Source organism: Schistocerca gregaria, chromosome 3, assembly GCF_023897955.1.
Source record: "Schistocerca gregaria isolate iqSchGreg1 chromosome 3, iqSchGreg1.2, whole genome shotgun sequence".
In the NCBI taxonomy this organism is placed as follows: domain Eukaryota; kingdom Metazoa; phylum Arthropoda; class Insecta; order Orthoptera; family Acrididae; genus Schistocerca; species Schistocerca gregaria.
In genome coordinates, this window is record NC_064922.1 from 390,246,968 (window position 1) to 390,260,878 (window position 13,911).

Below are 13,911 nucleotides of genomic sequence, written 5' to 3' on the forward strand. Positions count from 1 at the left end.
AACGATTTAGGGAAATCACGGAAAACCTAAATCAGGATGGCTGGAGACGGGATTGAACCGTCGTCCTCCCGAATGCGAGTCCAGTGTGCTAACCACTGCGCCACCTCGCTCGGTCCACCTTTCTGCCTTCCCTTCTTTGCTTAGAACTGGGCTGCCATCTGAGCTCTTGATATTCATACACGTGGTTCTCTTCTCTCCAAAGGTCTCTCTAATTTTCCTGTAGGCAGTATCTATCTTACCCCTAGTGAGATAAGCTTCTACATCCTTACATTTGCCCTCTAGCCATCCCTGTTTAGCCATTTTGCACTTCCTGTCGATCTCATTTTTGAGACGTTTGTATTCCTTTTTGCCTGCTTCATTTACTGCATTTTTATATTTTCTCCTTTCATCAATTAAATTCAATATTTCTTCTGTTACCCAAGGATTTCTAGCAGCCCTCGTCTTTTTACCTACTTTATCCTCTGCTGCCTTCACTACTACATCCCTCAGAGCTACCCATTCTTCTTCTACTGTATTTCTTTCCCCTATTCCTGTCAATTGTTCCCTTATGCTCTCTCTGAAACTCTGTACAACCTCTGGTTCTTTCAGTTTATCCAGGTCCCATCTCCTTAATTTCTCACATTTTTGCAGTTTCTTCAGTTTTAATCTACAGGTCATAACCAATAGATTGTGGTCAGAGTCCACATCTGCCCCTGGAAATGTCTTACAACTTAAAACCTGGTTCCTAAATCTCTGTCTTACCATTATATAATCTATCTGATACCTTTTAGTATCTCCAGGGTTCTTCCACGTATACAACCTTCTTTCATGATTCTTAAACCAAGTGTTAGCTATGATCAAGTTGTGCTCTGTGCAAAATTCTACTAGGCGGCTTCCTCTTTCATTTCTTAGCCCCAATCCATATTCACCTACTATGTTTCCTTCTCTCCGTTTTCCTACACTCGAATTCCAGTCACCCATTACTATTAAATTTTCGTCTCCCTTCACTATCTGAATAATTTCTTTTATTTCATCGTACATTTCTTCAATTTCTTCATCATCTGCAGAGCTAGTTGGCATATAAACTTGTACTACTGTAGTAGGTGTGGGCTTCGTATCTATCTTGGCCACAATAATGCGTTCACTATGCTGTTTGTAGTAGCTAACCCGCATTCCTATTTTCCTATTCATTATTAAACCTACTCCTGCATTACCCCTATTTGATTTTGTGTTTATAACCCTGTAGTCACCTGACCAGAAGTCTTGTTCCTCCTGCCACCGAACCTCACTAATTCCCACTATATCTAACTTTAACCTATCCATTTCCCTTTTTAAATTTTCTAACCTACCTGCCCGATTAAGGGATCTGACATTCCACGCTCCGATCCGTAGAATGCCAGTTTTCTTTCTCCTGATAACGACATCCTCCTGAGTAGTCCCCGCCCGGAGATCCGAATGGGGGACTATTTTACCTCCGGAATATTTTACCCAAGAGGATGCCATCATCATTTAATCATACAGTAAAGCTGCATGTCCTCGGGAAAAATTACGGCTGTAGTTTCCCCTTGCTTTCAGCCGTTCGCAGTACCAGCACAGCAAGGCCGTTTTGGTTAATGTTGCAAGGCCAGATCAGTCAATCATCCAGACTGTTGCCCCTGCAACTACTGAAAAGGCTGCTGCCCCTCTTCAGGAACCACACGTTTGTCTGGCCTCTCAACAGATACCCCTCCGTTGTGGTTGCACCTACGGTACGGCCATCTGTATCGCTGAGGCACGCAAGCCTCCCCACCAACGGCAAGGTCCATGGTTCATATATAAAAGAAAAATCATCGCGTTTCAGATCTGTTCTTCAAGTGGCAAATGTGAACACCATGAGTTTTAATTAACGATCGACACTAGTATTACGCAAAAAGGGGGTGTAACAGATGAGACTTCTGCAGTTCTGAGTGAAGCCTTATGCGCTCAAAAATGCGGCATCGCGTGCGTTCATTACCTTGTCGGTGTTTAGGCAGCGTCAGGGCGACAGCGGTCGGCGCACCAGCCATCCAGCTCGCCGTCTCGGAACTAACTCTTCTAACTTCTCCTTACTACAATTTACCGAAGTTAGTTTAAAAAAACTATCTCGATATGTTTTCATCTGACCAATCAGGGTCTCAATGTTAGCCTTAAGCTCCGCGTACAAAAATTCTGTCTATCCAATGAGAAACGTTATACTTTTCGTGGTGGGGCAATGTTTTTTAAAGTTTGCAACGTAACAGAGACGCTAAAAAGTCTCACGCTAAAACCTGCAGCTGGTGTGGTCCTTTTAGCGTTATCGTGAGATCTATACTGTTCTTCTGGAGGGCTCTATCTTTTAACATGGGCTGGGGTTGTCCTTGACGTACCTGAGATGTGAAACAGTCTCACGCTAAAACGTGTGGGTGGTGAGCCGTAGTGGTTAGCTGGAGACGTGGGTGTCCGTCCCTTATCGTAGGGCCTTCTAGCTTAACACAGTTCTGCTCTCGGCTTCTGTCCTCGTTTCTCCCCTCGGAACTGCGTCTGCCTCACGATGGGAAGGTACGACATGCATTTAGGCATTCTTGTGTTAGTCCGTGGTATTCCATTTGCTCACTCGTTACTTGTATTACTTTCGGTAATTTAATGTCACGATTTATTCGGAGCTATGTGACATACTACTAGATTTGCTTATTATGTCAGGGTATCTGTATTTAGTTTAGTATAGAATCTATTACAGAATCGTCTTACTCGCTTTCGCTTGCATCATCTGCTCTGCTAAAGCAATTATGGATGACATTGGTAGCAGAAGCAACCGAAACACAAATTCGTAGAACACAACACTAATGTGATGAAAATTACTGCCTTACAGGCGCATGGATTTTCCATGCGATTTTAAGCGATACTCGGAAAATATAGGTCGCTTGCATCCAAAAAGATTTTGTTGCAACCGGTTGGCTGTTTTATACCTATCATATTCTTGTACGGCTCCCGTCTCACAGCCATGTGTAAAGTTCTAGGAGAACGATTGTTTTTCCTTGGACCAACTGCGATGCAAACCACACATATTTTAAAGCGGGTGCACTAATTTCATGCATAATTAAAGAATTTATTTTCATGGAATCTTCCCTCTAAGCGATCTCTTTATTAGTGTTTAGTAATTTGTGTACATTTTCAATTTTTCCGTGAAAGTTTTAACCTGCCTGAAAAAATAAACATTACAGGGCTGGCGAATTGGTGCACATTTGGATGACCTAATTTTTAGAGTGCAGGTGGATGCTTTTCTTCCATATGCAAAAATTTTATTGTATTGTGTCTGATCAGTCGACCCTCGACACTAATCAAGAGAATGTTGTCCAAATATTTGAAATAATAACTGTGAACCACAAACAGAATACAAATTTGTAGAATGTTTGCTGGGATGATTGATACGTTAGTGAAATTAACACAGCGCAAATGACTACTTCTTAATAATTTTGCATGACATATACTACTTAATGATACTCTGTACGATTCAGTTGAAAAAATGGAAAGTACCTGGGTAGGCTTCGAACCAGTATCGCCAGCGCGGTAGCCATGATCCTTAGCTGTTGCGCTACTTCCTCGTGGGCGAAATCTGAGTAACGCTCCATAAAACTTCAGTACCACTTTTTTCGGAAACTAGGGGTGAAAGGGGGGGGGGGGGGGGGGGAGGCGGAATGTTGCTAGCCAGACACTCAAGACAAGTCCCTCTACAACATGCCAAAGACTCATCGAAATCCGCTATTATCAGGCGTGATGGTCCCTTGTAAGACCTCTGTGGACGCGGCCGCGAATAAAGCTTCACATGACGCTACCAAAAGCTTGGAGATAGATACGTATGGAATGATTCAGTAAAAATCTAGGAACATAATCATGCGGCTAAAGAAATTTTGGCACGGTATGGGAAAGGAAGAAATTAATTTTTTCGGGACTTTTCCTCTACCGAGAACTGTACGACGGCTTGCGTACTACAAATAGATACCGTACGTAAAAACTGTTAGTACTTTTGATAAAAACGTTCCCTAACTCGCTAACATCGGCTACAGCACATTTCTAACGACGAAAAAAAGCAGCAGTGTTAAGGTCTTTGGCAGTGCCTACACAGCTGAGCTGCCAGAAATAATGCTGTGGCTGTGTGGAGGCGGTCACGGGAATCCTTCCGACACGGCGCGCATCCACAGCCGGCGGCTTTCTTGCAGCGACGGGGCGTCTCGGCGCGGCCACAGCTGTCGTCGAACGCTGCCTGACGGCCATCGCTTCATCTCTCGCGCTTTCCCCAGCTGTGCCGCACGGCCTCTCCGATCCTCCGCTCTAGGCCACCGCCTGCTTCCACTGGCGGAACCGAGGCCCCACAATCCCGTAAGTAGTTTGTGGTGAACAGCGGATAAATTGTATAGTGGCCACTGCGGTGGTAAACTTGCGTGCGAAGTCTCCTCTTGCTTACACTTCAGTCTTTAAAATTCTATAGTTAAAACAAAGTATGATAGACCCTGAGGGTACAAAAACAATTAAATTCTGTTGTATATTGTTCGAAAAACCAAAGATAAATGGAACGGCACTAGTTTTCAGCCTTCTGCAATTTACATAGTTCGCAAGAAGCAACTTCCCTCGAAATGTTCCGAACATAGGAAATGGTTCTCTGTCGGTCGCAAACCTCGCCTCCCGACAGCATTTAACCATTTTTCTAAAATTTGTGGTTTAGAAATGGTGAACCTGCAATTAAATGTACGTTTATTATATTATCAAGTTGCTGAAACATTTATCAGGCAAGTGCATTAAACTACAAAAATCTAAAAACCTATGAAAGTAATATTGGTCCCTTTATCTGTTTTGTTTGTGCAATTAAACGCTGCGCAACTATTCATCACCTTTTCACCCACGTAAACTGGACCCTGCAGACATTGCTATTACGACTAATATATACAGTATATCTCCCCATGCTCTTGTCTCCAAAGACCTCCTTAATTTTCCTGTAGGCTGTATCTATCTTTCCCATAATGAAAGGAGTATATACACGATGTATATAAGGAAGATACTCTTGAAGGCAACATTATAGAAAGGGAAGATGGCGTAGTTGAAGATGAGATGGGTTGTATGAGACTGCGTGAAAAACTGACAGAGATCTGAAAGACCTAAGTCGAAACAAGGAACCAGGAGTAGATGATATTCCGTCAGAATTACTGACGGTCTTCGGAGAGTCAGCCGCGACAACTTTTCCATCTTTTATGCAAGATGTATGATACAGGCTAAATACCAAACAAATGTTCAAATGTGCGTGAAATCTTAAGGGATTTATCTGCTAAGGTCATCAGTCCCTAAGCTTACACACTGTTGTTGTGGTCTTCAGTCCAGAGACTGTTTTGATGTAGCTCTCCATACTACTATATCCTGTGCAAGCTTCTTCATCTCCCAGTACCTACTGCAACCTACACCCTTCTGAATCTGCTTAATGTACTCATCTCTTGGTCTGCCTCTACCATATTTTCCCTCCACGGTGCCTTTCAATACTACATTCGTGATCCCTTAATGCCTCAGAATATGCCCTACCAACCGATCCCTTCTTCTAGCCAAGTTGTGCCACAAACTCCTCTTCTCCCCAATTCTATTCAATACCTCCTCATTAGTTATGTGATCTGCCCATATAATCTTCAGCATTCTTCTGTAGCACCACATTTCGAAAGCTTCTACTCTCTTCTTGTCAAAACTATTTATCGTCCATGTTTCACATCCATACATGGCCACACTCCATACAAATACTTTCAGAAACGAATTCCTGACACTTAAATCAATACTCGATGTTAACAAATTTCTCTTCTTCAGAAACGCTTTCGTTACCATTGCCAGTCTACATTTTATATCCTCTCCACTTCGCCCATCATCAGTCATTTTGCTCCCCAAATAGCAAAACTCCTTTACTACTTTAAGTGTCTCATTTCCAAATCTAATTCCCTCAGCATCAACCGGCTTGATTCGACTACATTCCATTATCCTCGTTTTGCTTTTGTTGATGTTCATCTTATACCCTCCTTTCCTTACACACTACTTAACCTAAATTATCCTAAGGACAAACACACACCAATGCCCGAGGGAGGACTCGACCTTCCGCCGGGACCAGACGCACAGTCCTTGACTGCAACGCCCTAGACCGCTCGGCTAATCCCGCACGGCGGTGAAATACCCTCAGACTTCAAGAATCACATGATAATCGCAATTCCAAAGAAAGTAGTTAAGTGTGAAAATTACCGAACTATCAGTTTAATAAGTTACGGTTGCAAAATACAAACCCGAGTTCGTCAGTGGAGAACAGAAAAACTGGTAGAAATGGACCTTGTGGAAGATCAGTTTGGACTCCGGAGATATGCAGGAACACGCGAGGCAGTACCGACCGTAAGACTTATCTGAGAAGATAGGTTAAGGAAAGACAAGTCTACGTTTATAATATTTGTACACTTAGAGAAAGCTTTTCACGATGTTGACTGGAATATTCTCATTCAAATTCTGAATGTAGCAAGGATAAAATACGGGGAACTAAAGGCTATTTACAACTTGTACAGAAACCAGACGGCAGTAATAAGAGTCGAGGGGCATGGAAGTAAGGCAATGGTTCAGAAAGGAGTGAGACAGGGTTGTAGCTTATACCCGATGTTGTTCTATCTGTACATATAACAAGCGGTAAAGGAAACTAAAGAAAAATCTGGAGCAGGAATTAAAGTCCAGGGAAATGAAATACAAACTTTGTGGGTTGCTGACAACATTGCAATTCTATCAGAGACAGAAAAGCACTTGGAAGAGCAGTTGAACGGAATGGACATTGTCTTGAAAGTAGGAAGTAGGATGAACATAAACAAAAGCAAGACAAGGATAACGGAATGTAGTTGACTTAAATTACGTAATGCCTAGGGAATTACATTAGGAAACCAGTTACTTAAAGTAGATGAGTTTTGATATTTGGGTAGCAAAATAACTGATGATGGTCGAAGTAGCAAAGATATAAAATGTAGACTGGCTATGGCAAGAAATGCATTTCTGAAAAAGAGAAATTTAACATCCAAAGCCTTTTCTGAAAGTATTTGTTTGGAGTATAGCCATGTATGGAAGTGAAACAAGGACGACAAACAGTTTAGGCAAAAAGAGAGTAGAAACCTTTGAAATTTGGTGCTACAAAAGAATGCTGAAGATTAGATCGGTAGATCGCGTAACTAATTGGGAGTTAACAGAATTGGATAGACAAGAAATTTGTGGCAGAACTTGACTGAAAAGATGGGTTAGTTAATAGGACACATCTGAGACATCAACGGATCACCAATTTAGTGTTGCAAGGAATTGTCGTGGGAGGGTAAAACAGTAGAGACAGACCAAGAGATGAATACAGTAAGATTCAGAAGTATGTAGGATGCAGTAGTTATTCGGAGATGAAGAGGCTTGCACAGGAAAGAGTAGCATGGAGAGCTGCAGCAAAACAGACAACAAAAGCAACATCTTCCCTCCTCCCATCCCCCCCTCCTTACATGATGTTTGATCTATGTCCTTAAAAGGCGCAAAAGACTTCCACTTTATAGACTCTTATCACCACAATGGTATCCAACCGAAGGTTAAAAATACCTTACGACTGCAGCGCCCTCTAGGAATCTAGGTATTTTTACAAGGTCTTTCAGCAGAACCAGGAGCACAAGGAACCAACTTATCAAAGATTTGTAATAAGACAGCTACATACGTAACAAATACCTTACCTTTCGCCTATGTGTATCCACTGTGTCTGATGTAGTGTTAGTTACCTCTGTATCCGCGTTTGTGAACAACTGAACGTTTGAACAATACTGAACACGAAAAATCTTGCAATTATGCAGTCGTTTCGAACAAAATAGCGATAATGTAACTTCTTTTTGTTGTTTTTGTTGTTATCTTCGGTCCGAAGACTGGTTTGATGGAGTTATCTACACTATATAGTGCAAGCCTCTCCATCCCCCAATAACCACTGCAACCTGCTTTCTCTTAAAGACAAATACATTATTCTTTCCTAATCTCTCTCTGCAATTTTTAAATCCTGTACTTCCTTTCATTATCGAATTTACTGTTTCTTAACGTCTCTTGTGTTCTATTAACCGATCTTTTCTTTTAGTAAACTTCTACCATAAATTTCTTTTTTTCCCAATTAGGTTCAGTACGTCCTCACCATCTATTCGATCTACCTGTAGTAAAACGCCTCTAAAATCCAGCTGCGCTTAGTTATTGTGTTAGAGAGATCAATTACAAATTTTCTCTTGTCATCCACTCTGTTAGAGTTAATGCCTCCCTGTTTTATACTTCTGTTATTAGGTTGAAAGATTTTTAGTCAGAGTACGGCTCAATGATCTTGACAATCTGCCTGCGAAATAGGGAAGGAAGGAAGGAAGATTGGGTAGCCTACTCTCATGCTCAAAAGTATCCGAATGACCTGAATTGCATTTCACCTGATTTGCGTGCAGCCCACATAACGTAACAGTCTTGCAGGTCCTCTAATTTCGTTTCGGTACACTCCCTTGACTATAAAGAATGGTTACCACAAATGACCACTAGAAAGTACTGCTCTATAATTCAAAATTCTTAGTAGTAATCCATGCTCTTTCAAATCGAAACTGAAGAGTTTCCTCATGGGGCACTCCTTCTATTCTGTCTAGGAGATCCCGAAAAAATTAATCTGATTCCTATGTTATATGTTGATTGCGTTTACATAAACTTATGGCTTGTCTTTTTTGGGGTGCATAAAAATACTTTTATTTTGTAATTTCATGTACTGACACGTTCCATGACCATTGAAAATTTGCTCCTCAATTAGGTCCTACGGAACTAGACGTGTAAAATAAAACAAAAATCAGTGGACACCAGAGACAGTCTTTAACGTTTGTGAACTCAAATTTATACAAGAAGTGACATTTTTAAGGTTTTTACCACTCTTATTAGTGTCTGACGCAAATAATGCCACCATCTCTTAACACATCAATTATTACGTAATCCTTACTCAAAACTACACTGTTTGGAAAGAGATTTTCAAAAATAACTGGACTTCCAGACCTCTACGATTACCGAAAGTATTCTTGCTCTCTAAAAGATTTTCCAACCACCTGTTAAACGTTGTTCACTAGGCGAATGCTTCAGCATGAACTGAGTAGTGGACTAACCAGTTACAAAAACCGTGATTAAAAGCGTCAAGTGCTCTATCAAAACATCACCATCAACAACGTATCACCAGTAATTTCACTACCTTCGTGATGGCACGTTGATCTATGCACAATTCGAAACCACCTATTGCACTTGTTATCTAACACAAAGTGGTATCAAAAACGAAATTATTAATGAGCAGGTAGGTATGCATACTTGTGAATTTTAAATGGCATAACTAGCTGTTCAGTTCTGGATATGAATTGAGACTCAATATTAACCAGGCAAAAGATTCGTGCCTTACCGAGATTCGACCACATCACTGATCGTCATTGCTGATTAGCTTTAAAGATACGTTATATAATACCTTTTATCCAGTATCAGTTAGCAAATCTGAACATTAAATTCAAAAAAATGGTTCAAATGGCTCTGAGCACTATGGGACTTAACATCTGTGATCATCAGTCCCCTAGAACTTAGAACTACTTAAACCTAACTACCTAAGGACATCACACACATCCATGCCCGAGGCAGGATTCGAACCTGCGACCGTAGCGGTCGCGCGGTTCCGGACTAAGCGCCTAGAACTGCGAGACCACCGCGGCCGGCATTAAATTACATGACGAAAATTTTTGTACTGGATTGAGACACCTATGGTTTTATTCTCAGGTAACAAATTTGAATTCATGTAGTGTTTTTGTTGGATACTGATTCGAACCAGCACCTAATCCGATTGTTATATAAGCACAGTCAGATTCCAGATATCGAATTTTCTCGGCAGTAGCGAGATGTTTGAAACTGCAATGATGAGAAAAATGAATAATTTCTGTCTTGCCGGGATTCGATCCCAGCACCTATCGCCGTTATTTTATAGGCACGGATGGACATTAAATATAGGTTTATTTCACCTTTGAAATAGCAGTGATGCCACGAAGAGTACAGTGATGACTGGGAATCGAACCCCGCACGTATCGTTGTTTACTACAAACGATGACATGTTAACTATCGAATTGTTTTGCACCAGTAGTCAGAAGCGATACGTTTGAAATAGAAATGATGTGACGAAAACATTTGTGTCTCTCTGGTAGTCGAAACCGTCACATATCGCTACTGACAATGAATAAAAGGAAGCTGAAAAATCAAAATAAATTTTCATAAGCAGTTAGGTATGCTCATGCTAAAGCCTGAGAGGACATGGAAGTTTTTGTGCCGCACCAGGATTCGAACCCTGTTAAGCACCTTACGTGGAGAACTTGAAGAGTTTGGAACGATTTCATGGCCCTATGTCTTGACGAAGGAATCTCGTGAAACCAGAACTAATATATTCACTATCTCAAGATGAAATAAAAGATAGAATAAGTGCTCTGTGACCTTAAATGGCGTTTGGTTCTTGAACTGAAATAAAAATACTAGTGTGAGAAAGGTTACTGGTGACAGGGTTTCCGCATGCTGCCATTTACCCCTCTGTCATGGCCCAACCTAACCTGTAGCCGGTAGTGAAGGGACATCGCGTTCAATATGAATTTCGAACGACGGTAGGTAGAATCGTTTGTTCTTCACTTGGCACAACCAGGGGTCAATAGGATCTACTAGAGCCTATTAAAAATTCCAGCCTGAAGTGGATATCGAACCCTAGCCCTAGGTGTACGAATTAAATATCGAGCCCCCAGACCAGCGAATTCCACATACGCCTGGGTCACGATTTTGTCGTAGCACTGGTGCGCCCGACTGCATGAGAATTCTGACTTCCTGACTTCATCGAGCGAATTACAGTCGGTTCAATATACTCATTTCTTGCTCGATCAGTCGACATTAATCATCTGCCTCAGCTAACCAGCGCGTACATTCGACTTGTGTTTGTAATCACTGAAATATTTTTTTTTTTTTCTTTATTGAGTTTCGATTCCCCCGAAGGGGCCGGGCTGGCAGCAGCTTAGTATGCCGCTCTTTAGCCTACAGAATTCGTTTTAAAAAGATGAAGATAATAAATAATAAAAACAGGCTATAAAATCGTAGACTTAAATGGTAACGTAGCGGAAAATCGTGGAACTTAAAATATAGAACAAAGGGTTGATGATGCTTATAAAATACTTATGAAGCAGACAGGTAAAATAATAGACAGACAGTTAAAAAAACACAGCGACAGTTTGGTTTCTGTTCGCAAGAGACATAAAATTCACATCCAGCGACAGCATGATTTCTGTTCGCAACACTTTGAAAAGACGAACAACACTGAACATTCACTTGAACACTGCACTAAAAAGTTGGCACAAATATAACATACCACTCCGTTTCCACTGACCTAGAGACCTACTGGAGCAATGAGTGCTCTCTCATAGTGGTAATTGTGGCTAAGAGTTCAAAAATATTTCACAATATTTACCTGAAATACTAAAAATATATCAAGTGAATTTAGCAGAATAATTCTGTGTCACTCCAAGAAGTACCTCGATTATCACAGGATTGCCAGACAATCTACAATGTTGACAAGTCCCAACCATCATCATAACAGGAAAAAATGCGCTTCCACAGCCGATGAATTTCTTGAGCAGGCTAGCAATCCAGGAACTTAGCGTGTGCTTCAAAGACGCAGTGAAAGCATCTTGCAAATTGGACAGATACCTGAAATACGAAAGATGTAAGCAAATATGGTAAACAAACAGAAACAACATACACTATGTGATCAAAAGTATCCGGACAAATGGCTGAAAATGACTTACAAGTTCGCGGCGCCCTTCGTCGGTAATGCTGGAATTCAGTATGGTGTTGGCCCACGCTTAGCTTTGGTGACAGCTTCCCCTTTCGCAGGCATACGATCAATCAGGTGCTGGAAGGTTTCTTGGGGAATGGCACCCATTCTTCACGGAGTGCTGCACTGAGGAGAGTTATCGAAGTCGGTCGGTGAGGCCTGGCACGAAGTCGGCGTTCCAAAACATCCCAAATGTGTTCTATAGGATTCAGGTCAGGACTCTGTGCAGGCCAGTCCATACAGGGATGTTATTGTCGTGCAACCACTCCACCACAGGCCGTGCATTATGAACAGGTTCTCGATCGTGTTGAAAGATGCAATCGCCATCCCCGAATAGCTCTTCAACAGTGTGAAGCAAGAAAGTGCTTAAAACATCAATGTAGGCCTGTGCTGTGATAGCGTCACGCAAAACAACAGTCGGTGCAAGCCCCCTCCATGTAAACACGACCACACCATAACACCACCGTCCTCGAATTTTACTGTTAGCACTACACACGTTGGCAGACGACGTTCACCGGGCATTCGCCATACCCATACCCTGCCACCGGATCGCCACATTGTGTACCGTGTTTCGTCACTACACACAACATTTTTCCACTGTTCAATCGTCCAATGTTTGAGCTCCTTACGCCAAGCGAGGCGTTGTTTGGCACTTACCGGCGTGATGTGCGGCTTATGAGCAGCCGCTCGACCATGAAATCCAAGTTTTCCCACCTCCCACCTCACAGTCATAGTACCTGCAAGCCGGCCGGAGTGGCCGAGCGGTTCTAGGCGCTGCAGTCTGGAACCGCGCGACCGTTACGGTCGCAAGTTCGAATCCTGCCTCGGGCATGGATGTGTATGATGTCCTTAGGTTTGTTAGGTTTAAGTAGTTGTAAGTTCTAGGGGACTGATGACCTCAGATGTTAAGTCCCATAGTGTTCAGAGCCATTTGAGTACCTGCAAAGGATCCTAATGCAGTTTGGAATTCCTGTGTGACGGTCTAGATAGATGTCCGCTTATTACACTTTACGACCTTCTTCAACTGTCGGCGGTCTTCGTCAGTCAACAGACGAGGTCGGCCTGTACGCTTTTGTGTTGTACGTGTCCCTTCACGTTTCCACTTCACTATTACATCGGAAACAATGTACGTAAGGATGTTTAGAAGTGTGGAAATCTTGCGTACGGATTATGATACAAGTGACACCCAGCCACCTAACCACGTTCGAAGTCCGTGCGTTCCGCGGAGCGTCTCGTACTGCTTTCTCAGGATGTCTGATGACTATTGAGGCCGCTGATATGGAGTACCTGGCAGTAGGTGGCAGAACAATTCACCTAATATGAAAAAGTCCGTATACTGTTGATCACATAGTGTATATTAAGAGTAGGGGAAATGAAATGGATGGCCTTCCTCTTTATAGCTGCGATTATTTTATTTCTGCGTTAGTCTATAGGTTATCAAATATTGATATCAGCGACCCACACCAGTCTCTGGGATACGAATGGGACGGTATGGATTACCAGATGGTGTCAGAATATGTACAGACTATGTAAAAGTTCTGATTGTATGCGTTAAAATCCCAGGATTCATTAATAGTGTTCCTCAACCATGTGTAAACGGCATCAACACACCACAGTCTCATGTTATAGTCATTAACACTCAGCCCGTCATTTTTCACTGCTTTATTCGGCAGGTAAAGATAACGGTCTGCTTAGTATTAACAAAATATTTGTTTACGTGTTTCAGGCGTAGCCCATCATCACAACATCATTGGAAAGGACTTGATGCATAGTTTGTGTGCGCTGAGAACAGATCACGGATAAAAATTGTTTTTCTTATAACCTCAATATTGCATTTAACGATGGCGTTCATAAACGGTCGAATCTCAGTAGCTGACTAGTATTTATGACATTATTCGTGAAGACCAAAGTGTTACAGTTGAACATACAACAAAAACACTTCCAACATTGCCATAAAACAAATCAAATGTGTGTGGTATCTTATGGGACTTATCTGCTAAGGTCATCAGTCCCTAAGCTCAAAAACTACT